The 22,509-nt window shown below is 43.2% G+C and overlaps 1 pseudogene; it reads right to left on the bottom strand.

The window, feature by feature from the left end:
• Nucleotides 1-254, bottom strand: part of LOC120765370 (integrator complex subunit 6-like) — a 39,626-nt pseudogene extending 39,372 nt beyond the window's left edge.
• Nucleotides 255-22,509: the final 22,255 nt, after the last annotated feature.

Genomic DNA, 22,509 nt, shown 5'->3' with positions numbered 1-22,509 from the left:
GAGAGCGGAGAGAAGCGGCGTGAGCGGGGCGAAGGGGCGAGGGGGGCGGCGGCTCCCCCGGCGCCGCGCACTCACCTTCATGAAGATCTCCACGGCGCCCTTGGCGATGTCCAGGTAGCTGGTGCCCAGGTACGCCCGCTGGTTCATGGAGGCGGACGTGTCTATGAGGAAGAGGAGGATCGGCATGGTCCAGGCAGAGCCCCGGCCGGCGGGCTCCCTGCGGAGGAGGCGCGGAGCTCGCCCGCGGCTCGCTCGGCTCTGGCGGCGCTGCCCGAGCTCGCCCGGACTCAACTTCTCTTCCCTGAGCCTCCACCAGCACCATGTGACCAGCGCGCACGCCATTGGCTGGCAATTATACCTACATTTGCATATTCATGGCGGCGCGCGCGGGGCGGGGGGGGTGGTGGTGTGAGGGAAGGGAAGGGAAAGGAAAGGGTGGGGCGCGGGGTGGCGGCGGGCGCGCGCGCGCGCGCTCGCCGCACCTGTCACACGCGCGCGCGGCGGTCGCCCCGCCCCTCTGCGGGGTCCCCCGCCCCGCGCTCCAGGGGCCGTTCCGCCCGGCCCCTCACGCTCGGTCCCGGTCTCGCTGCCGCTCCCGCCGTGTGCCCCGAGTACCTCCCAGTACCCGTGGCTGAGTCACCGCGTTGTCGCCTCGCACCTCCCCGCCGCCGCCTCACCTCTGCCCGGGCAGCCCTCGACGGCTGGGCAGCCCCGCGGGGCTGAGGGGAGTGTGCACGAGCTCTATGCTGGTCCCGGGGAGCCCATCGAAGCCTCTCAGCTACTCACCCGGTAACATAATCGCCCCCGTTCCTGGTCTCCAGAGGTTTCACTTAAGCACTAAATCCCCAGCCCCCCACGAGCAACCCTTTCCCAGGTCAGGTGAAAGTCATCACCCACAGGCAGTGCCTGGATCAGGGCATCATACACTGACTGGCAGGGCACCTCAGTGTACCTGGATCAAGGCAGGATGGCAACAAATGAATTGTGGCAAAACTGAAAACACATACACCCTGCAATATTTCCTACCACTCAGATTAAAAAAAAAAAAAAAAAAAAAAAAAAAAATCTGAAAGGAGGGATCACAGACTCAATTAGCCTCGAAAATCTCTCTGAGGTCATCAAGTCCAACCTATGGCCCAACACCACCTTGTCAACCAGACCATGGCACTGAGTGCCACGTTCAGTCTTTCCTTTACAACCTCCAGGAACTGTGACTCCACCACCTCACAGGGCAGCCTGTTCCAGTCTCTAATCAGCCCTTTCTGTGAAGAAATTCCTCCCAATGTCCAACCTAAACCTCCCTGTACAGCTCAAGGCCATGTTCACTTGTCCTGCTGGTTGCCTGGGAGAGGAGCCCAACTTGCACCCAGGTACAACTTCCTGAGCCTCCTCCTCAAGGTGTCCTACACTAATGGGTCTGGCAGCCACCACCGACAACAACCAGATAAGGGGAAGGAGATTGAGGAAGTATTTAGCACTATGTCCACTCAAGAATGCTTGTTTGCTTCCAGGAGTAAATCCAAAACACACAAAACCAACATTGCAAACATGAATCTTAATCTAAAATAATAAAGAAACTGAAAATATTTTCCAGTGCTTTTAAATTCAGAGGATTTTTCCCTTTTTTTTTTTTTTTTTGCCATTCACTTCAACAGCAGGCAGAATCAGTTTCAGTTCTCACTGTATTTTTGTGGAGCACTTGGACAATACTGTTGTTGCACAACATCATAGGTGAATTCTAATGCCCCATTACAAACCATGATGAAATACAGATGTTGGTAAAGATACCACTGCCCATTTTGAGCAGAATAATCAGAGATGTAAATTCATTTAATTCAAGCATGTTAATTCATCCCTTTTGTCACCAGAAAAAGCCCAACACCTGCACACAGGATCTACAGTCTCTATATTTGCTTTAGAAAGAAATGTCTTTTAAAAAAACTTCTGCAGATATTTTTCAAGTAACAACACATTAATTAATTCTATTCAACCACAGGTAGGCAAATTAATAGTTGAAAAGCAGCTCATTTTGAAAAAAGAATCCTGTCAAGCTTGGAGACTCCATTCCATTATCCACACCCTCCATAAGCTGTGCATGTGTATCTGCAATTAAAGTTTCTGAATTTTAACAATCATACCAGAAATGCCAGGAGGAATAAACAGACAAATATTTTTATGCAATGATTAGTGCACATGAATGGAACCAGACTGAAACAAATGGGATTTGAATCTCTACAGATAAAATAAAAATAGAGATAGTGTATTTTTGTACCGCTGCATGTTAGTCTGGAAAGATAACTCCTGGACAGGAATGGATTTTCAAAGGCCTGAATGGAAAATGAACTATTGGTAGAAGATGCCACCTAACACCACCAGGTCCTGGCACCGGGAACTTGATGAGGCCACCTAAGCATTGCTCTCATGTCAACCAGATGAGGTCAGAGACTCCCTTCTGCCTCTAGCTGACCTCAGCCAATTCCAGCTGGCAACCCAGCAGCCCTGTGTCCTGCAGCCTCCTTGACTGGCTGTATGAAGTGCTAAACAATTACAAGTTCGTATCCTTTTTTTTTTTTTTTTTTCCCCAGACCACCAGATAACTAAAAGCTACTTCTTTCCCATCCAAATATAGTATTTAAAGGTCAAGATGAAACTCTTTGCCATTTCACAGGTTGACCTTTCCAAGGGCAGCAGCAGGCAAGGTTCACATACTCTCCCTCTTTCTCTCATGAGGATCTTGGTTTTTTGGATCCTGCACCAGCTGGACACTGCAAGGGGTAAAGTCTAGCAATCTTCTAGTCCCAATGCAAGACATTTATTCAGTTTAATGAGACACTTTTTATTCCTGAAATTACAGACACCATGGTTGCTAACATGCATGCAGCTAGAGTAGCTTTTACTCCTCCTGCATACAGTTTGTGTTTGCAGTGCTGACTATAAGGCAGCCATGGCAGCAGACATTCATCACCTTTATAAAGTTCAAACTTTTATTGGTTTTTAATTGAAAATACCCTTGTCTACATTTTTTCAACTGCAATAGTTAAAGAAATTGTCTTTATGGGAAATTAGTCACAACAGCCACAGCAGTTTAAGCTCTCCTATAATTAAATGTTTTGAAATAATTTCTGTGTACATATTCTATCCCACAGTAAAAAGGAACATAATTCTGGATTAACAATTCCAGTCAATTTTTGAACCAAATGGATCAGTGGTATTTTTTCTTGTTGTGCTGTTGAAGAATTATTTTTCTGTTTCTTGTCCTAACACAGCTTAACATCTAAGCTGTTGCCTCTGACAGGATTTTAGCACTATCAGTTTGTTTCTTAACACTTTTATATTGCTTCATTTTACTTTTTTCTCACCTAGCTGCTTTCTGCCCTGAACAAGTAATACACCTGTGAGACAGAAGCCATGCTGCTTTAGGCAATGAAGGTGCTCAGCTTTGGCACCAATTAGCCACCTGAAATTAGGACACACTGGATACATTAGTCAGAAATTATCTACTTAAAATCTGGATCAACAGCTAAACCCTTCAAACCTCCCTCTGCTGCTGTGGCTCCCTATCTTGGTCATGTAATACAGCTGCCCTGATGACTTTTCCTGCTTAATTTAAAATGCTTCCAGCCAGAGCAGAAATGATCACTGCTAAATCACTACAAAAATATGAATTAATCCATGCCATGTGCTGGCAGGTATGATCCCTATCACACAAAAGAAGGGGCTGCCACCAGAGCGCTAAGATACTTGCTTGGCACCACACAAGGTGAGCTTTTCAGTACAGTAAGAATTCAGAAGGGTTTAGCTCTTAGGCAGCCATAGATCTGTGCTGTCCCTTTCAGAAAGGTGAAATCCCCTGTTAGCCTAAAGAATCTTTGTGCAGCTGGGCCCAAGTGTGGAAGGTAAGAAATTGTTCTAAATAATAGCTTCTTCACAGTTATATTCAAGATGGCAGAAGCTCAGCAAATTCAAGTTCTGCAATATTGTGTGCTGCATCAGGGCAAAATATTCTCCCCTGTCAGCTTTTAGCTGCTCTTAAGCCAGACACTAGAAAAGGCCAGGCTGCTTCTGCCAGTGTGTCACACAGCCCCCTCTGGAAAAAAAAAAACAGAAAAAACCACAAACCAACAAACACAAACAAAAGCCCCAAACCAGTATTTTCCAGGATATTGCTCAGTGGGACCTTTTTTCTTTTTTCCTTTTTTCTATTTTTTAACTACACTACAAACTTCCATGAGTTTGTAACGCATCTTAGAGATTTCTGCCCCTTTCACTTGTTCCATCTCCTTTCTGCAATGATTCCACTCAAGAGCTTGGGAGCCTGACCCCAAATTTGCATTTTCACTGCTTTTCAGGAATCCAGGTTTGCAGATGGGAGGACAGAAATGGATGCTTAGGAGCAAACCCTGGTTACTGTGAGCCATCAGACTTTGTGTAAGTCTCCGGTGGAGATGTGCACCTGAATTTCTTTTCACAGGTTTCAGCAAATTCAGGAATTCCATTTTCAGCTAAAATATAAAGAACAGAATATGGATACATGCCCTGACTGCAGCATGTTTTCTACTGATTTATTGACTCTGCATAAAAACTGCACTATAACTGTCATATTTAACTACAAAGAGAGAGAGCTGTAGGCTCAGGAAGATAATTCAGGGCATCTCTGAAGTTTTTCATCTGTCTTCCACATCCTTCAGCAAAAGCAGCCCCTTTGCTAAGGGGCAGAGTCCAACCATCCTGAATTTCTCCCCTTCTCCCTCAGACATAAGGTAACTCTTTGCTATGCACAGTTCAGCAAGATTTCCTCTTCCTGCGAAGTTTTTATGCAATCACAGCTAACACTGCCCACAGTCCAAAGGTGAAAGCCAGATCCATGGCCTGTGTAACAGCAGACATTTCCATTTTGCTTTAAAGACCAATGAGAAGAGGATGAGGAAGTGATTGGTTGCCTAAGATGGGGGATCATTTTGCAATACTGGTAGATAAGCAAAATTCTGACAAAATGTCTCTGAGGAGGCATAAAATGCACCCAACAAGGCAGCACTTTGAACAGCAAAGCAAGCCAGAACAGATTTCCGGGCAGGCAAGGCTTTCCATATGAAAACAAGTTTCAAAGTCCAAGAGTCTCTCCAAAGAAGAAGCAACATTCGGAATAAAAGTTTGAAAAATATTCTGGCTGCTGAAAAAGAAACTGAAACCTCCTGTTTAGCAAACTGGAGAACTGAGTTACTGTGAACCTCAGAAGATAAGAAAAATTAAAATTGTGCACATACCTATGCAGGGAGATACAAAACCGAAAGTGTGTGCTTCAGCCTAGTGCATGTTTGTGATCCAACAGCAATTAACATCAGAGTAATGGCCCTAGCTCCAAGCCTCCATATATCCTGCCAAGTTCTCCCCTAGGAAAGATTCATCATCTCTCACTGATAAACACTGAGAGACAGCAGAGCTTGTTCTGGGGGGTAGGAGAAAGGGAGAGGGATTTGTGGCCGAGACAAGAGCCTTGCATAAAGCAGTCACAGCCACGGGAAGCAGGGGCTCACGGGCCGGGGATGCTCCAACTGTAGGTGCACTTGAATTGACAGCCAGCCAAGAACTGCATGAAATTCCCCATTACTTCCTTTTACTGGTCTTATGCTAAGTGTTGCTAAGCTGTACCTGGGAATCAGGCCAAATCAGCTTGGGATCTTTGGATGAAAGGCATTAAAAAATGGAAAAAAAAAAAAAAAAAAAATCCAGAGTATTACCAATGTGGAAAGCAACAATATGAATTAAAGAAATGCGCAAGTGTCAGGATTTGAATTTTATAACATTCTACAACATAAAATATAAAGACAGACTAAAAAATTGCCACTTCTGAGGAAAACTACATCCTTCTGCCTGGGTTCCTGTGAGGAAGAGACATAAAAGCAGCACATCATTACCAGATCTGAAACCTGAAAATACATATGCTTAAATAGACTGGAGCCAACAGGACTGGTTAGGAGAGTTGTTTTCCCAGGCTATGCTACACAGATTCATGCCACCAAGTGAGAAGTTCACACTGTTTCATCTATTACCTATCAGCATTTATTTTATGGCAAAGAATACTCATGGGCTGGGGACTTGCTCTGAACTGACAGGATTTATCATAAAGCAAAAGCCACACTTGGCTGTTTCATTTCTGGACAGAGTTATGATTTTTTACTATATACATGGCTTGCCTGGAACAGAAATTCTCCCTTGCAGAGTTCAAAGTATCTCCCACTGAGAAAATTTAGCTAACCTGACTGCACTCCACATACTGCTTGTGTCTGATGCAAAGCAGACCAGATCTTGCCGCAAGCCTCGGAGCCTCAGCCCTCTGATTTCAGCTCAGCAAGCCACCTTTCACCCCTCACCTTCATTTCACTGCAGTGGGAACACCCACTGTCCCTCACAGGCATGGCCCCTTGTGTCTTAAAAGTTAGAGACAGTCTCCAAAATGTTGATGGGACACTACTCCATGGGATGTTAACTCTGCGCTGAGAGGACCTAAAGAACTTTACTGGACCCAAACAGAAAATATTATTATCATTTAGGGATGAATATTAACATTTCCAACATATCCTTAACAGATCATCATCTTACTGAAACCAAACACTTTCACGGTTATGCTTATCATTATTTAATTCCCTCAAAAAAAAAGGTGAAAATTATACTGAAAACACTGTGCCTTATAATCATGGCATTTTCTTATAAGCAATTTTCACAAAGTATTGTTTCCCCCAAAGAAATCCCATATTTAATCCTAAAGACTATTTGTTATTAAAGACAGTTACAAAAGCAGACAGAATCATCTACTTGGAACACGAGGCTTCGGTGCCACATGAGCTCTCACTGGTTTTGTTATAGACCTACACCAGCACTTGCCATGGGTACTCACCTTCCTACCTTGGATTCCCTGTCAGAAGTGTTTATTTTGTTGTTTCCTTTTTTTTTTTTAACAACTTAAAACCTTATGGAGCCTTTATTACAGAGGGGAGAGGAGTCAACCCTGCCCTGTAGTTCTCACCAGCTAATTTCAGCCGTGATCTAATGAGTGGGTGGTAACAAGACTGTGAGGTGAGACAGGAGAGAAAGGCCCAAACAGCGCTGGGAACTTAGCAGGAAACTCAGCAAAAAGCAAGTGCATGGGAAAATAAAACAAAGATCTTTCCGCTCTTCAACATAGATAGATAGATAGATAGATAGATAGATAGATAGATAGATAGATAGATAGATAGATAGATAGATAGATAGATAGATAGATAGATAGATAGATAGATAGATAATGAAGAAGAGAAAATGAAATCCCATCTCCTGAGGTATCTGGGAGGTGTTTGGAAGAAAAAAGTTTCCAGGAAGACCTAAGGAAGGGAAACAACCTCATCTTGTGAGAGGAGCCCTCTGTGTAGGGGCATGGAAAGAGATGACAGGAGACAGTTGTCCTAGGTTACAATGCAAGATGTGCCCAAAGTATGTATTCTATCACCATCTACATGAGCTGTTGAAGCTAGGTTGGGCAGTGTTTCCCTTGCCCCCTCCCTCCAGACCATCTTCTGTTAATGGCCCATCGATGCCCTGCTGCATGACTCATAGGTAACTCCCTCCAGGAGCTATCTCTGTTTAATGGACAATCAAGGACCCATTGCAAGACTGATAAAATGATATCAGCCCATTGTGAGATGCTCCGCCCAGGGGGAGGAGCCAAGCATTCCCACCTGGATAGAATCTGGGATTTGGGACAGCACAGGCAGCCTTACCCACTGGATTCCCAGGGGACAAGAGCTGCCAGACCTTTCTGTGGGAACACTGCTTCAACAAGACCACTTCATCTGGACTGCTACCACCATGGTGCCAGGTTGTAATCTGACTCTGTCAGTGATCTTTTGTACCATTGCATGTGGGGGTTTTTTTATTTTATTTTATCTTTTTTTTCCTCTCCTATTAAATTGCTTTTTCTGACTTGGAGTCTCTTGCTGGTTTTGCCTTCAAGCCAGCACAACAGTGCAGGGCAGCAGCACTGCCAGCAGCATACAGCAGATGGGACATCCGAACAACTGAGACACAGCAGGAAGCAAGAAGTAGGTGTACAGAGTCTTACACTCTTGAAGAGTCAGCTCAAATGCAACAAGGTAGGAAAAAAGGGTACAAGGTGGAAGAGCTTTGTGACTTTGCCAGACTGAAAGGACAGCAAAGTGCTCCTTGCAGATGGTTGTGCTCAGATCTGGAGACGTTTGCATTTGCCTCTCTCGGATGAAGTGTTTGTGCCAGATAGGGACACAGAAACTTAAGATAAAAAATGTGCTCTCTTTTACTCCTCTGTCCCTTCAGATTCAGGCGTAATAGAAGATACCATGCTTATTTTGGACTAAGTAGAATGAAGCAGCCCCTCTCTCTGGAGCTGCTGTCTGTGTCCTGTTAGTGCTGCTGACCTTGCTCAGTACAGACTGAATTACTGAACTTCCTGAAGTCTCAGGTCCCAGTTTTGTCACTTTCTTGCACTCACTCAATTTTTTGTGTATTAAGTTAGAACATTTGTTGGCAACAAAGGAAAACTTCAAACCCAGACACTTCTGTTTATTTGCTGCATTCTTTTGCCTAATTTTGGATATGAACATAATCTCAAACTGGAGGGGGTTACAAGAACAACATTTTCTCTTCCTTTCAGAAGCTTCTGATAATTTCCAAGAGCCAGAAGCTAATTATTTTGGCACAAAGGAGCAAACCCCCGCCCCCCCCCCCCCCCCCCCCCAAAAAAAAAACCAAAACAAACAAAAAAAACCCCCAACAAAACTCACAAACTTTTAAACTTGGCATTCCTGAGAAAAGAAAAAAAGAGAGGACTAATAAAAAGCCCACATTTATCTTTTTTGAGATATGAAACAGTTTCACTGCAAGAAGAAATTAAATGGACAAAGGCTCTTCAGGTTGGAAAAAAAAAAGATTACTGCAGAGGGAAATGACGGCAGTTTGTAAAACGCCGAGAAGAAGGTAAATGCAGAGTAATTGTTCACTTTCTCTTGCAGTACAAAAGCTGAGGGGGCATCCAACAAAGGCATTTAGCAGCAGGTTTAAAACAAACACACCCAAAAGGAAGTACTCTCTCCTACTATCCATAATTGCATTGTGGCAGCCAGTGCCTCAGGAGGTTGTGGAGACTGAAAATGGATTTTAAAAGGCATTAAACAAATTTATATGGGACAGTGTGATCAACAGCAAATAAACGCTGTAGCTTCAGTGAAACTTTTGTGTTTTCAAGCCCTTACCCAGAGCTGGGAGGAGGCACCATGTCAAGATGATTCCGTATGTGGCCTTTTCCTCCCTCTCTGAGCGCTGCTGGCTGTTCCGGGGAACAGCATGGCAGTTCCTGTTATTCCGTGCTGAGCTGGGAGCCCGGGTGTTGCACATCACTAAGGAGCAGCAAACGCTCTCTGCATTCTCCTGCCCGACACTATCTGCCAGCAGACTCCCTCAGAGGGCAGGAGATGCTTCTGGCAGAGCTTTGCAATCCAACCCTCCCCCCATTTTCTCTAGAGCAACCACACTTATAATTGTGCAGAGAGAGAATATTGCATTAGCTCAGGTTAAACCAGGGAAAATTTCACTCTTATATTTTGGCATCTAATTGTAGCATTTATCTCATATTTAAGGAGTAGAAAATGTAGCTGCACCCATTGTTGGTCAAAATGCTTGTCAGTCCCCAGTAAGAATTCAGTCCTTTATAAACAAAACATACAAACAAAAAAAACCAACCAAACAAAAAATCCCCAACAACAACACAGAAAGAAGAAAGAAAGACAAAGGACAAAGCAACCAAATAACTGGTTTCCATCGCCAAGAGAAAGTAATGACTTACCTCAGACAGCAAGGAAAACCAAACAAACAAAAAGAAAAAACCAGAAACTCTACCCGTAAGTCACTCAGTTGAATTTTGAAAAAATAGTACCTACAATAAAAGATTTTATATTCAAAACACTCATATAAGGAACAACAACAAAAAATCCCAATTATGATTATGCTTACCCTCTTATTAAAAAAAAAAAAAAATTGGGGGGGGGGGGGTTGTAACAATGCCAATTGTCATCCCAACATTTTCAAACTTCAATTATTCCTTATTCACCTAGTCCCATTGTGTTCGCAATGAAAATCCAACTGAACTGAAAGTTTGTGCCAGCCCTTTCCCATGTCACGACAAAGTCTTTGTCACCCCAACGCTTCTGCAGCCTTGTACAACACACACTCTGCATCACCACTGATCCAGGGGCAAGCAGCTAGTCCCTTATCCCCAGCAGCCCCACCCTGTGTAAACTCCCCTTTCCTCCCAGCACTCCTCCCAGCACATACCCTGCTCCCTCCTTATACAATCCAGCAGAAAGGTAGGAGAGAAGAAAGCAGCAGACAAGGGGGAAGGGAAAATGACAAGGTGGGTAATCAATGCTGGGTACAGGCCTTTTATATATATATATATATATAAAAAAAAAATTCAAGGGAGAAGACCACAAAAGCCTACCGGCAGTCTGGCGTAGTGGAAATATGCGATGAGCTACTGGTGAAACAAGGTTTCCACAGTACTTGTATTCTCAGCTTAAGAGCGGGTTAAAATGAAAAGTAGAGGAAAATGGTTACACTTGCACTAAGGCAGGAGTTGCTTTGAGTTGTTTAACACCCCTGGTTGTCTGGCTCTTCTGGGAAGGGAGTCGCTGAGACTCCACTGCATCTCTGAGGGGTTTGTATCTCAGCGCAACGCCCTGGGATTTTTAGCTAAGCCACCCCAAAGCCTTTTCCCTTCTCCACTTGCTCAAGTCTTCTCAGTGCTCACACGTTAAGGAACAGAGGTAACAGAGAAAATAAAATGCAGGAAAATTGATGGATAGAGGCAAAATAAAGGAACCAACATTTGAAAAGTAGTTATGAAAAAAACAAGCATAGATAAGAAGGGAAACAAACAAAGAGAGAAGTACAGTTCTACAAGGTTCCTGTTGCTCTTGAGGAGGAGCCACCATGATGCAAAATACATAACTTAATGCATTGAAACCATAAATTACACTTTGATAGACAAAACAAGTGCTTACCTGAATCATGTTGAAGGAAAACAATTACCTGATGAAGCTAAAATCACCATAAAAATAGAAGTTATTTTTTTATTATTTTTTAAATTTAGAAATTACCGCTAAAGAGAACATTGAACCATCAGACTGCTTAAAAGAACAGAACATTATATTACATCTTAGTGTATCAAGGCAGAACACTTCAGAATGGTGGAGACAAAGGAAAAATTAGCTTCAGCTTTCCAAAAAGACTTTCGGTGAAACACAGATGTTCCAGTTAATGGCCTTTGACTGTGGGTATTTTAGCTCTAGGCAGTCCAGCCTGGTGTACTTTGAGCTTAATTCTCTGAGGTATCAATCACTTGAAACTCCAGATGAACTCAAGAAGATCAGCAGCTGATGCTAGTCAGAGTCAAGCCCGGGGTGTCCCAAAATGGTTAATCAAAGGGGCATAAAAAAATGAAACCAGCAAGGTTATGGCAACTGGGCGTTCTTGTACTAAGAGGGGAGCAGGACCCTAAAATCTGGTTATATTGCCTGTCATCATGGCAGAGTGAAAAACAGAAAATAGAAATAATTCTGTCCTGATAGTAATATCCAAATGTATTCTTTTCCAAATGCAGTACAAGCTGCTGCACGAAGCACTCCTGCCTGAAGAAGAGTAGTCCCTGGGCCTGAGGAGCAAGCAGGACAGCTCCTGTAGCCACGTGGGTTGTGGCTCCTGCAGGGAATGCAGTTAGGGCCGGTGCATTCCTTGTTAATTAAATACAGTCCTTGGCTGCCAGCCAATTACCCCTACAACTCTCCCAGGGCCACGCTTGCAAACCTCTGGTCAAATGCAGGATATGTGGAACACTTGGAAGGTAAGTAAACTCAAATTTAAAGCCTTACTGCATACCAGATACAACCCTAATCTTTTTCTCAGTGGTTTACTATTTTCAAGGAGAAATAGCAAAGGCTGGGGGACTCTTAACTTCCCATTGCTTGCACAGTCTCAGAAAGCTCTCCCATGAGTCCTTTGCTTCCAGACTCTGGGACTGGCACATCCACAGCACCCGCAGCTCACTGGAACTGGTGATGTGGCAAACAGGGAGGGCAATAAAATGAGGTGTGGCAGCGCTACAGCAACACCATGGAAAACTGCTGTACTTGTGAGTGTAACATGGAGACTCCTGCAGTCAGTGCAGCTCTTTGTCAAAGTACAAAATGAGAATCTTATCTTTTCCAAGGGTTTTCTTGAAACACTATACAGGGCTGCCTGTGTGTAAGCTTTATCCTCAGCTGCTGCTTTCCCAGTAGATAGGCAAGAGTGTGATCTGATTTCAGAGGCCAGGGCTACACTCTGTCTTCTGCCTCCAAACAGAGCTTTTCCTTAACACCATTAAAACAAAGCCAGCTAGTCTAAGAAGTGGGACTCTGGATACTAGGAGTTTGGTGACAGTTCTTTCTCACTGAGGTTTGTTTTCTGGCCAGAGCCTGGTCATGAGTTTTACAGCGGTACAGAACATGCACATAACTCAGCAAGGCAGCTGGCAGTGGCCACATCCTTCCAAAATCCAGTGATGAGGATTAAACAAGCTTGGTAAAAATCCTCATTTTGTGATTACTCTGCAACCAAGAAAGCAGCTGGGAATTATTCTGTCACTACCAGGTCTTCCCACATATCCTGCTTTCATCTTAATTTTTATTCATTGGAACATGCAAATTTCCTGTGACATGGGCTAGAAATTGCTTCTATTGCATTTCCAAAAGACATCAGAGGATTTCAGCATCAGTCACTGTGTCACACAGTCCATTAAACAAATTTTAATGGACAATAGTGGAAAAAAAAATCCTGAACCAAGAACTAGCACAACAAACATACAGAAAAACTCAGTTCTCCCTCTAGAAACACTATTGTTTATTGCTGTCAAGGTCAATGAAAATGTAAGCAAACTGTTTCAGCAAGCCCAGCAGATTTATGTGTGCAAATATTCTGCATTGGTAGGGCAAAAATATTTTAGGAACAGTTAAATCAGAAGTAGGCAGGTCTCAAATACAGCAGCTGAACAAAAACTTTGTTGGCTTGAATGGCATCAGGGCCAATTTGCTGCCTCTCCAAAAGAGTCCCTTCCTTTTTGGATCTTGGGAGAGAGGGATGAACAGGTCAATTTTTGCAAACTCAGTGAAGAAAGTATGAATTTCTGGCCTCAAAAGCTGGGGTCTTTTTGCTGCTCCCCCAGGGACACCCACACTTTATCGAGTTCCTTGAGCCATCCCAGATGTCTGCCCCAGAATCCTGCAAAGAAAGGAAAGAAAGTACCAGAAAACCCAATTATCACCATGCTGGAAGAAGCTCTCCAGATCTGGCCTAGGATCCTAATAAATGGAAACACTTCTACCAGCCATGGCTATGGGCATGTTGTATCCCTTGTAATAATTAAATTACATGTTTGCTTGAAATTGGAGCCTTTTGTATCTTAGCAAAAAACTAAAACAGGGAGCATAACCAACCAGCAAGACTGAGCAACAGAGACAATCTCCTGTTACTGGTGTAGTTGCCAATATTTTAGTTCAGTGACAGATATTAGTACCAACTGTTAACAGTCGTATAAACCAATTCACATCCAACATGTTTCACATGGTGTCAGTGTTTTATTCTCATTCACTGAGGAAGAAATCAGTGCCTAATTAGTAGGAGCCAAACACATTTTGTTACTGAAGATCACCTTGACGGCTGCATGTCTGCTTTTCTTTACCACCCGGCAGAATCTTCACTATTGGTAACAGGTTTGGTTTAGTTTGGGTTTTGTTCTTCTTTTTAGTTGTACACTTTCTGCCTTTTTAATCTAATTCAGGTAACATTTGCAGTCTGGTTTTAAATGACTTAGGGCAATACAGGGAATAAAAGGCAGAAAATGGAACCGGAACTTCAATTTCCTTAGTTAAAATTATGAGCTTTACCACTCTTCAGTGCTGCCTCCCTTTCTGAAATAGTAAAGTATAAGTGTAGGCATTTCTGGTGTTCAGATTATATGATCCCAGCCTTCCTCTTTTGTTGTTGCTCATTCATCCTTTTTATGTAACTGTTGCCTTAGCTGTGAAACCCATAAAGGTCAACTTGACTCTAAACTGTATCACTGGGAGGAGTTACCAAAGTTGCCAACAAAGCATACAAGGTTACAGCACGTTTTCTTGATTTTTGGGAGAAAGTATGTTGGTAAGTTTAATCTAAATGCAACTGCTTCCGTGAAAATACTTCTGGCAATTGAATTTACTGCCTAAGACTGGGCCTGCAATAGGAAGAAACTGTAAATAAATGGCACAGTCTTGCTAATGACTGTGTAGAGGGCCAAAATAAGGTCAGACAGCTGTGCTGTTGTTTTCACTAAGTTCCATAGATCTAATTTTTATCTCCCATTGCTATAATTTTAGTGGTATTACTTTATTGACTTTTATCCTAATATAATACAAAGTATCCCAACAGCTCATTGTTTCTCTTAGCAAAATATTTCTTATGAGTGTAATAAACCTTTGGTGAATTTGTCAGTATTACTACCAAAAAATACAAAAAAAAAACCCCAAATAAGAATACACCGACTGCAATATGGATGTGCTCTATGCTGAACTGTGCTACTAGTGTTATATTGGGGAAAGACTGCACTATGCCAGGAGTTTTTTGAGGATCTGTGCTTCACTTATGCTGGGAACACCTTTCCCAGCTAGATCCCACGTTTACAGTAAAGAAATGCTTCAAGCAATCAATAATTTTCTCAAAATTTCATTTTAAAGGAAAACTTCTGAAATCATCTGGTGTCTTGTTTGATTATTTTCGCTCCAAAATAATTTTCCTGTGACAAGTAGCATAGTGCCTATAAACAGGGGGTACACCATGCTATAGTGCAGGGGATTTAAAACTGAAGCCCACATTTCACTCTAAACATCACATGATTTTTTTCTGAATGATGCAATTTTATCCAAATTAACAAATTAAATTTCACAAAACAGGGGAAAGAGATCTCTCCCTCCTGCATCCATGATGCTGTTTCCTGCTTTCTTCCACTTCTCCCTGGGGTGAGGTGGGTGCAGCCCTGCAAGGAGAACATGGCAGGAAGGCTGTTTTGGGGCTTGCTCTCCACACAGGTTTGTAGCTCTGGCTGGCATCACTCACTATCCCCACACTCCTTCCTGAGCTGGTGCTGGTGTCTGGTTGGGTTGCTCAGACACAGCTGAGGGGGAGGTGGGAAGCAGCACGTGGAACTGCAGTGGGAAGGCAGAGGGGGCCATGTGGAAGGCAGCAGGGAGAGCTGCTGGTGGTGGCACAGCAGGCAATGCTCACAGAAACCTCTCTGAGGCTCCCAGCACCCACTGGGCAGAACCTGGATCTGAGCCTGGCAGAACATTTTGAAAGAAAGGTTACAAACTTCAAACAAAGATTAGGTTCTCACCAGGCTGTGGCCAGGTGTTATTCAGATTTCTTGGGCTGCACTCACACCGTGTAGGTGCTGCAGGTCTGCTGTGAAAACCCAGGTTATGCAGAAATTCTCCTACCAGTGCTAAAGGAAATCTGGGAACTTCATTGCTACCCTTGTCCCCACTGACATTTTCATGACTTTCAAGAGGGAGATTATATCTGAGAGCTGGTTATTACATGGGGGGGGGAAAGCAAATCCATTTAAAATAAATTTTGTTATATTTGCATTTTAGAATAAATGTAAATTTGCACCAGAATTGATGTGGAATGAGACTTACAAATGTGTTGGTACAAGGCTGCATATGAGGTAGTCACAGATGATTGATACAATGACTGATACTATAATTTCCCTTTTTATGCAGTTTAAATGAGCACTCAATTCTGTACCCTTTCATCACAAAGTGGCATTTCATCTCAGGAGTAGCCAGCTGTAGTTCAATAAAAGAAAGGGTGCCCAACAGGAATAAGCAAAGTAGGCTGAGGCCTCCAAAAGAACCCAGGTCAAAAACATTATTTGAAAAATGAAATATTAATATGGGCAAGGTTTCCAAAGAAAAGTTTCCTTTGGTATTTGTTCAAGTGAATGTTATACCTCTAGTGGCAGCAGAAGTGAATTATTTAGCATAATGATGATGGAAAATTCAGACTACAGTTAAGGAGTTTCTACATCTTGGGTATAGGTATGTACATACAAAAATATGCATCATTTTTGAAAAATGAAACCTTAAATACCCCTGTCAATAATCCACACTGTTCAGAGCCTGAAAGCAGATCAAGAAAGGATGAGCAGGCCTTTCCAAGTTAAATATGGTGATTTTTCCAAGTAAAGTGACAGAACTCAGCTTCCGCACAAAATTGGGATGCACCTGTGGCTGGTGCTGAAGTGACAGGGTCTGGCCATTACCTCCCCTCAAAGGAGAGCTTGTTATAAAAATGCTAATGTACAGCCTGACCCTGCAGGCATGGGGGAAGGCAAAGTGCACACTCCAGCTCTTCTGAGAGGGAAGCACACAGCAAGCCTGGGTTAGGCTGTGACAGTGCTGCTAGTCAGGCTGTGGATGTGTCTCCTCCCAAATCCTGCTCTGTTGACAGCACAGTCCTCCCCCAGTCTGCCCAGAGGCTAGTGAGCATTGCCCAGCAATAGTTACCACCCCTCTGATCTGGATATACTTGTTTGAACACTCCTTAACCTATTTCAGAGAAAATCAGCTGGGCCAGCAAATCCTTATTACTTAAAATGTTATGCCGTGGTTGCACAGACATTTTTTCTTCCCTACAAAGCCAGCTCCAGCCATTTCTGCTCCCTTTCTTTGAGTCTGCTTTGGCTCTGCATTCCCCACCCCACAGGTCTATGCACTATTTTGTCTACTCCTATAAACCTAAGTTGCTTTTTTGGTTGGTTGGTTGGTTTGGTTTGGTTTTTTAAGCTGGATTCCTCCAACACTTCTCATTCACTAACTAAATGTTACAGTCTGTGCCAACACATCAGAGGACATGGTGAGAGGTTGGAAAAAAATCACCAGAAGGTTCCCTACATCATAAGTGTCTTCAGAATAAATGTCTTGAGAAAAGCATGGTCTGACACACCTCAATGCTCTTCTGGGTTTGACCTTTGGTAGACTACATGACTCTGGTTGTTTTAAAATCACAGAAACAACGATCTTAACGTCTTCTTAGTGTGACCTCCTCCAGATCCACCAAACTTGGCAGAATGTCCACAGTCAAAAGGGGTTTTGGCCTGGGCCTTCACCTAAGCAATTCAGTCTGTCCATGAGTGATACCCTCCCATACACAGTTAGGAATATGCCCAAGGCAGGTTACTTTTAATGCCTGGAGGCAAAGGGGTCACTGTAATACCGGATGGAGAAATAAACCCTAACCACTGTGTGTGCAAATCAGGCACAGGTAGGATCTGCATGTCTTCTTTGAGCCAGGAAGATTATCTGCACTCTAAGCTTCTCAATTGTTGGTGGTAGCAAAACCCAAATCCAGAAGCATTTTGAATTTCCAGGTCAGAGATCAACTCCAGCCCAGTTGCCTGCTGGTATCTCTCTTCTGCAGCATGTTTGGAGCATGTCAAAAGCTGCACAAACTGAACACAAGACCATCTGCTTAGCAGCAACAGCATGTCCTTGTCCTCAGCTTCTAGCCTTTGAAAATCCCTTGTCTTGGTCCTGCTGACCATAGTAGAGAATGAGTTCAGCAGGAAGGACAAGTGCTCTCCAAAGTAAGTCCCAGTAGAACTCCATGAGGAAGCCTGGAGCCTGCCTTGGCACCATGCTCAAGAAGCAGAGCAAGCAGTGTAGAGAGCCCTTCAGAGAGCGGCCAGGATCAGAGAGGGAAGGACAAATGGTTCCTGCGGTCAGCTTTTAACAACAAATCCAAATATCAGGGCAGGTGTTTGCTGAGGCAATAGCAAAGCTGTAGGTGAGGCTGCCCTGCCTCCCCTCCCTACAGCTGCACAAAGACTCAATAAGTCACACAGAGAGAACGCTTGAGCAGTGGAGGTGCAAAATGGAACATATTAACTGAAGCTTTTAATAAGATTTTGATAACAATGATTTTTATGTTAATCTCCAAAGAGTTTGCTTTTGTAACATATAACTGATAAGCATATAATCTAGTTTTAATTTAATCTCTGCAGGTGTTTCCTGATGGTAAATGTTAAATTTTTATTGCTTCCTTAGGCAGTAATAATAGGGGATGTGTCTGTAGGGCTCCCACCATCCATTCGTATGCAGATAGCATCATATTTTATATTAGCTGTAAATCTGACAGGGGAGACTCTTACTGTTGAGATGATATTATAAATATGTGTCAACACTGAATAAACATCTTTGAAAAGAAAATAAAATAGAGATGTTATTAGCGGTCTAGTGAAACAACAATAACTGCTTATTTATAAGAGATGTATCTGCACATCCTTAGGAAAAAAGTAGAGCCCATGCTGGGTTTGCAGCTTTCTGATGAGCAGGACATGGAGATTCTCAGCAGGGTCTTGCAGACAATGCAGAAATAGATCCTACACTTCATAAAGGTGATGACTGTCTATAAACCTCTAAATGTTCGTTCTCTCAGAGGTTTCAAAATGATTATAAATACCACAGTGTCTAAGACTCAATTATGGCTTCTTTTATGCAGCTTAGGAGCACAGCATGCCAGGAGCTCCCACATGAAGAACTAAAAGACACCAAGTCCAAGGAAGTGAGCCCCGATGCCTGTCTGAAGTAACGCAAACACATTTTGGGCAAAATTCACTCAGTACGAGACCCAAAAGGGACTTGATCCCTTAGATCTTATACTTAGCCTTATTCACTGAGCATGCATGAAACCTGCCCTTGTTTACCTTTAGTATTTTAAAGGCAGCGAGACTTTAGGATGTATTTTCCTCAAATAGTTTTATCTGTTCTGTGGCACATGTGGCTCTCTGGCATGCTGCGCTCACTGTGTGTCCATAGGCACATCTCAGGGACCCAGCAGCACGGGCAGAGAGCTGAGCTAAAAGATTCCTAAGATGGAACTGGCTTGGCTCCAGCCAATAGGGAGCATGGGCAGCGAGAGCTTTGAGCTGTCTTTAACTCTCCTGTATAGGCATGCCCTGAAAGGGATTACACTTTAACAGAAGTCTAGATATTTCCTCAATGGCGCTGAGATACGTGGCTCCCAAGGTCCACATCATTAGTCGTAAAAACAAACAGTCTAACCTCTGACACGAAAAAGTACATACGAGTTTGTCTAAGTCCCCAGTGACAGGGAATGGGAATACAACTTGCTGCCACTGGAGGGGGAAAATCTGAAAACCTGCCACATATGCAAGTCAAAAAAAACCAAAAACCAAAACCAAAAACAACCCTACACTTTTGCTGGTGAATTAAAGTTACAAGAACAGCTTGGACAATTTAGGTTAAACAATTTTTGCTTCTGTTGTAAGTCAAAACATGTATGCTGTTTTAAGATGGTAGTTTAAATGCAGTTTTATTTCTCCTGCTAGTCTTTAAAAGTGAAAAAAAAAAAAAAAAAAAAGTTATGGTGACTTTTTAATAAATCGGTATTAATTAGAAAGAAAACTCCAATCATTTTCTACAGAAAGACAACATGAGTGTAAATGGAAAGGCAGATATGTCACTCCCTTTCCTGAGTTACTTTGAAGCCAAAGAGGATCTGCCACATTGTGCCACAGAGAAGGGAACTGTCAGGAAAAACAAAACATCACATTCAGAATACTGATTAGTAAGAATTAAATGCATTACGAGCTATAGGTAAGATTCAGGTATATAAAGTGTTTAGCTCTCTCCTATCTGCTAGCTTGCTGTTTTCATATCAGATTTTGTAAACATACAATTTGATCTGTGTGACTTCTTCAGAGGATTCATTAAAGGAGGCTTCTCATGAGGTGTTTGCAGTCAGCCTCTGCAACTGCACGGGCCAGCACACATGTGCCAATGTTCCAGGCCCACTGGGCTAGTGGTGGATACAGAACCCAAGCAGGGTAATTTATAACCCTCTGTTATAAATGCTACACCATGCCTTATGCTGTGACAGATAAAGTGGAATGTTTTGCTAATCAAGTGTGCAAAATTACAGGAATCAGGCATAATGCTGTGTTTCTCACAACTTAAGAAAATCTTTTCCATGATAAATGAGTTGTGAATCTCCCATATGAAGTATTTTAACAGATGGATAATCACCACAGCAACCAAAACCACCACAGAGTCATTCAGGAGCATTTCATCTCTGCACACTCCACTGTCAGGTTTCATGCTATATAAAGAGGCGGTATTTTATGTAACAGAAGACTAGCCAATGCTTTTAGGTAACTCACAGCAGTTTCTAAGGTAGATTAAAAAACCAGAGGACCAATTAGAAGAGCTGCAGGAACACCATTTTTTACACCTTGGTTCATGCTTAAGATGACCTGAAAAACTTGTTGAAGATTCTTTTCTGCATCTTACATCTCTGCTCCTCTGCATTTGTATTTCTGTTGTCTTCTTCATCCACATTTTCTCCTTGCATCTTTTGCCTGCTCTGCCAGCATCATAACAAGGAATGTAACCTCGACCTCCCTGCATTTTCCCTCGCAGAAATAATTAATAATTCGGGCAGAATTGAGCAGCCCAAAAAAGGAGAAAGCAGAAGAAACAATGACCTAAGGATAAAGAAGAGAACTTCCCACAGATCTGAGATACTCCCTGCTACGGCCACACAAGGCAGCGGTCTCCATCTCCCCTGGCGCAGCTGAGCAGCCTTCCAGCAGCACTCCACACTCATCCTCTCCATCGTTTTGCATCCCCGGAGGCAGCGAGGCATGGCAAGAGGAGCGGGACTGTGCCAAGCCAGGCTTGGTGCCTGCCCCAAACCGAACAGCTCTGGGATGTTTCAGGGATGGTTCAACAGCCGTGGCACACACGTACCTTGGGGGAATGCCTGGGATGGGCAGAGCCTCTCCCAAGGGCACGTTACTGCACAATTGTCAGGCTTTGTGCTCCCCGAGGCATCAGCACCAGCAGCAAGGACAGAACACCACCGAGTTCTGCTCGCACTCACACACCTTTTCACATTTAATTGGAATTAACCAAGGGCTTCTAAAAATCACATGACAGCCTGGACACTAGCTGTAGTGATCTATGGGTGGGAGAGGAAGGAGACCAGCTCGATTCCTGATTTTCAACAGTTGGATGCAAACCTTATCAAATGTGTGACAGAAAAAAAAATTAAAAAAAAAAAAAAAGACAGACATAAAACCTGCCATTTGAGATTATGTTTTTATTTGACTATTCTTTTTGTTATTAATTTGAATATCTCAGAAGCATGTTTATGTCTGATGCTTCTTCTGAGACAGGTTTACAAAATCAGGGACACCCTCCATTGGATTAATTCTCAGTAAACTCATAATTCATAATTTTCTGAACATACCCTGAAAAGCTGAAGTCCGATAATCCGTTTTAATAACAAGAATTCCAATTTATTTTTAAATACGTTAAAATCTGAACGATTTGCACTCGTCAAGAAACAAAATATTTTGCCAGTTTTTACTGCATACATTTTCAGAAATTCTGACAAAATTATAATTTCTCTGTATAATAATTTAACAATATTATATAATTTGTGGCTGTAAGACTGAACTTCTTCTTAATGAACCATTAGATCTGCAGAAAAAATGAGTGCTAATACACACACCTTTCCTAAGATGGAAAATATACTTTTTCAGAATTTATTTAATGTCTTCCATGATTTTAAATATGTTACTTCCTGTTCTGGGTTGTTTCATTATGTTGTTGTGAAACCCTCGTGGCTGCTGTGTTTATTTCACCACGGATGTGTGTTTATTCCACTGAGGGGTAAAGCTTGGTAATGGGTAAAAAGATTTTGCAATCCTGTACTGGGTGGCTCAATATAAACCTTAATTATCCACCTGACTTGCAACAAAAACATTTTGCTGCATGAAAGATCTTCACGTTTGGGATGATACTGGGTGGTGATTACATATGGATTTGTTCGTATTATACAGGGGGAAATTGGGGAAAAAAACCCCAAGGGATGATGATAGAGTGGATAATGCATAGTACGAGCTGAAGTCCACAAACAGTGTAATTGAATGAAAGCACATTAAGTAAATAAGAGGAATAAAGAACAAAGGTAACAGTATGGAAGTGTTTACAGGGACAGTGTGTCCCATTTAAGCCGTGCTGCTGGGATGGGTTGACAGTCACGCCTGGATGTTCGGCTCGCTAATACTTCTATTCTGATTCAGCCCGGAGCTGACACTCGCCGACCCTGCCAGCGGGGGACTGCCAGCGATGGGCGGCATCGAGGCGAGCCCGACCTGCTCTGGGACCCGCAGGGCAGAACACACTGCGGCCCCGAGCGCAGCGGGAGCCGGGAGAGCGGCAGGAAACCTTCCGGGAACCGTGAGATGAGGTGAACAGCTATTTAAAAACACCTCCCCGCAGGTGAGAGGCGCCGGACCGGCCGCACAGGCCCCGCTGCGCGGGGAGCCCGCGGCGCTGCCGTGCG

Source organism: Hirundo rustica, chromosome Z, assembly GCF_015227805.2.
Source record: "Hirundo rustica isolate bHirRus1 chromosome Z, bHirRus1.pri.v3, whole genome shotgun sequence".
Lineage (NCBI taxonomy): Eukaryota > Metazoa > Chordata > Aves > Passeriformes > Hirundinidae > Hirundo > Hirundo rustica.
Note: the sequence above shows the minus strand (reverse complement) of the source record. Positions and strands in the feature narration are given on the sequence as shown.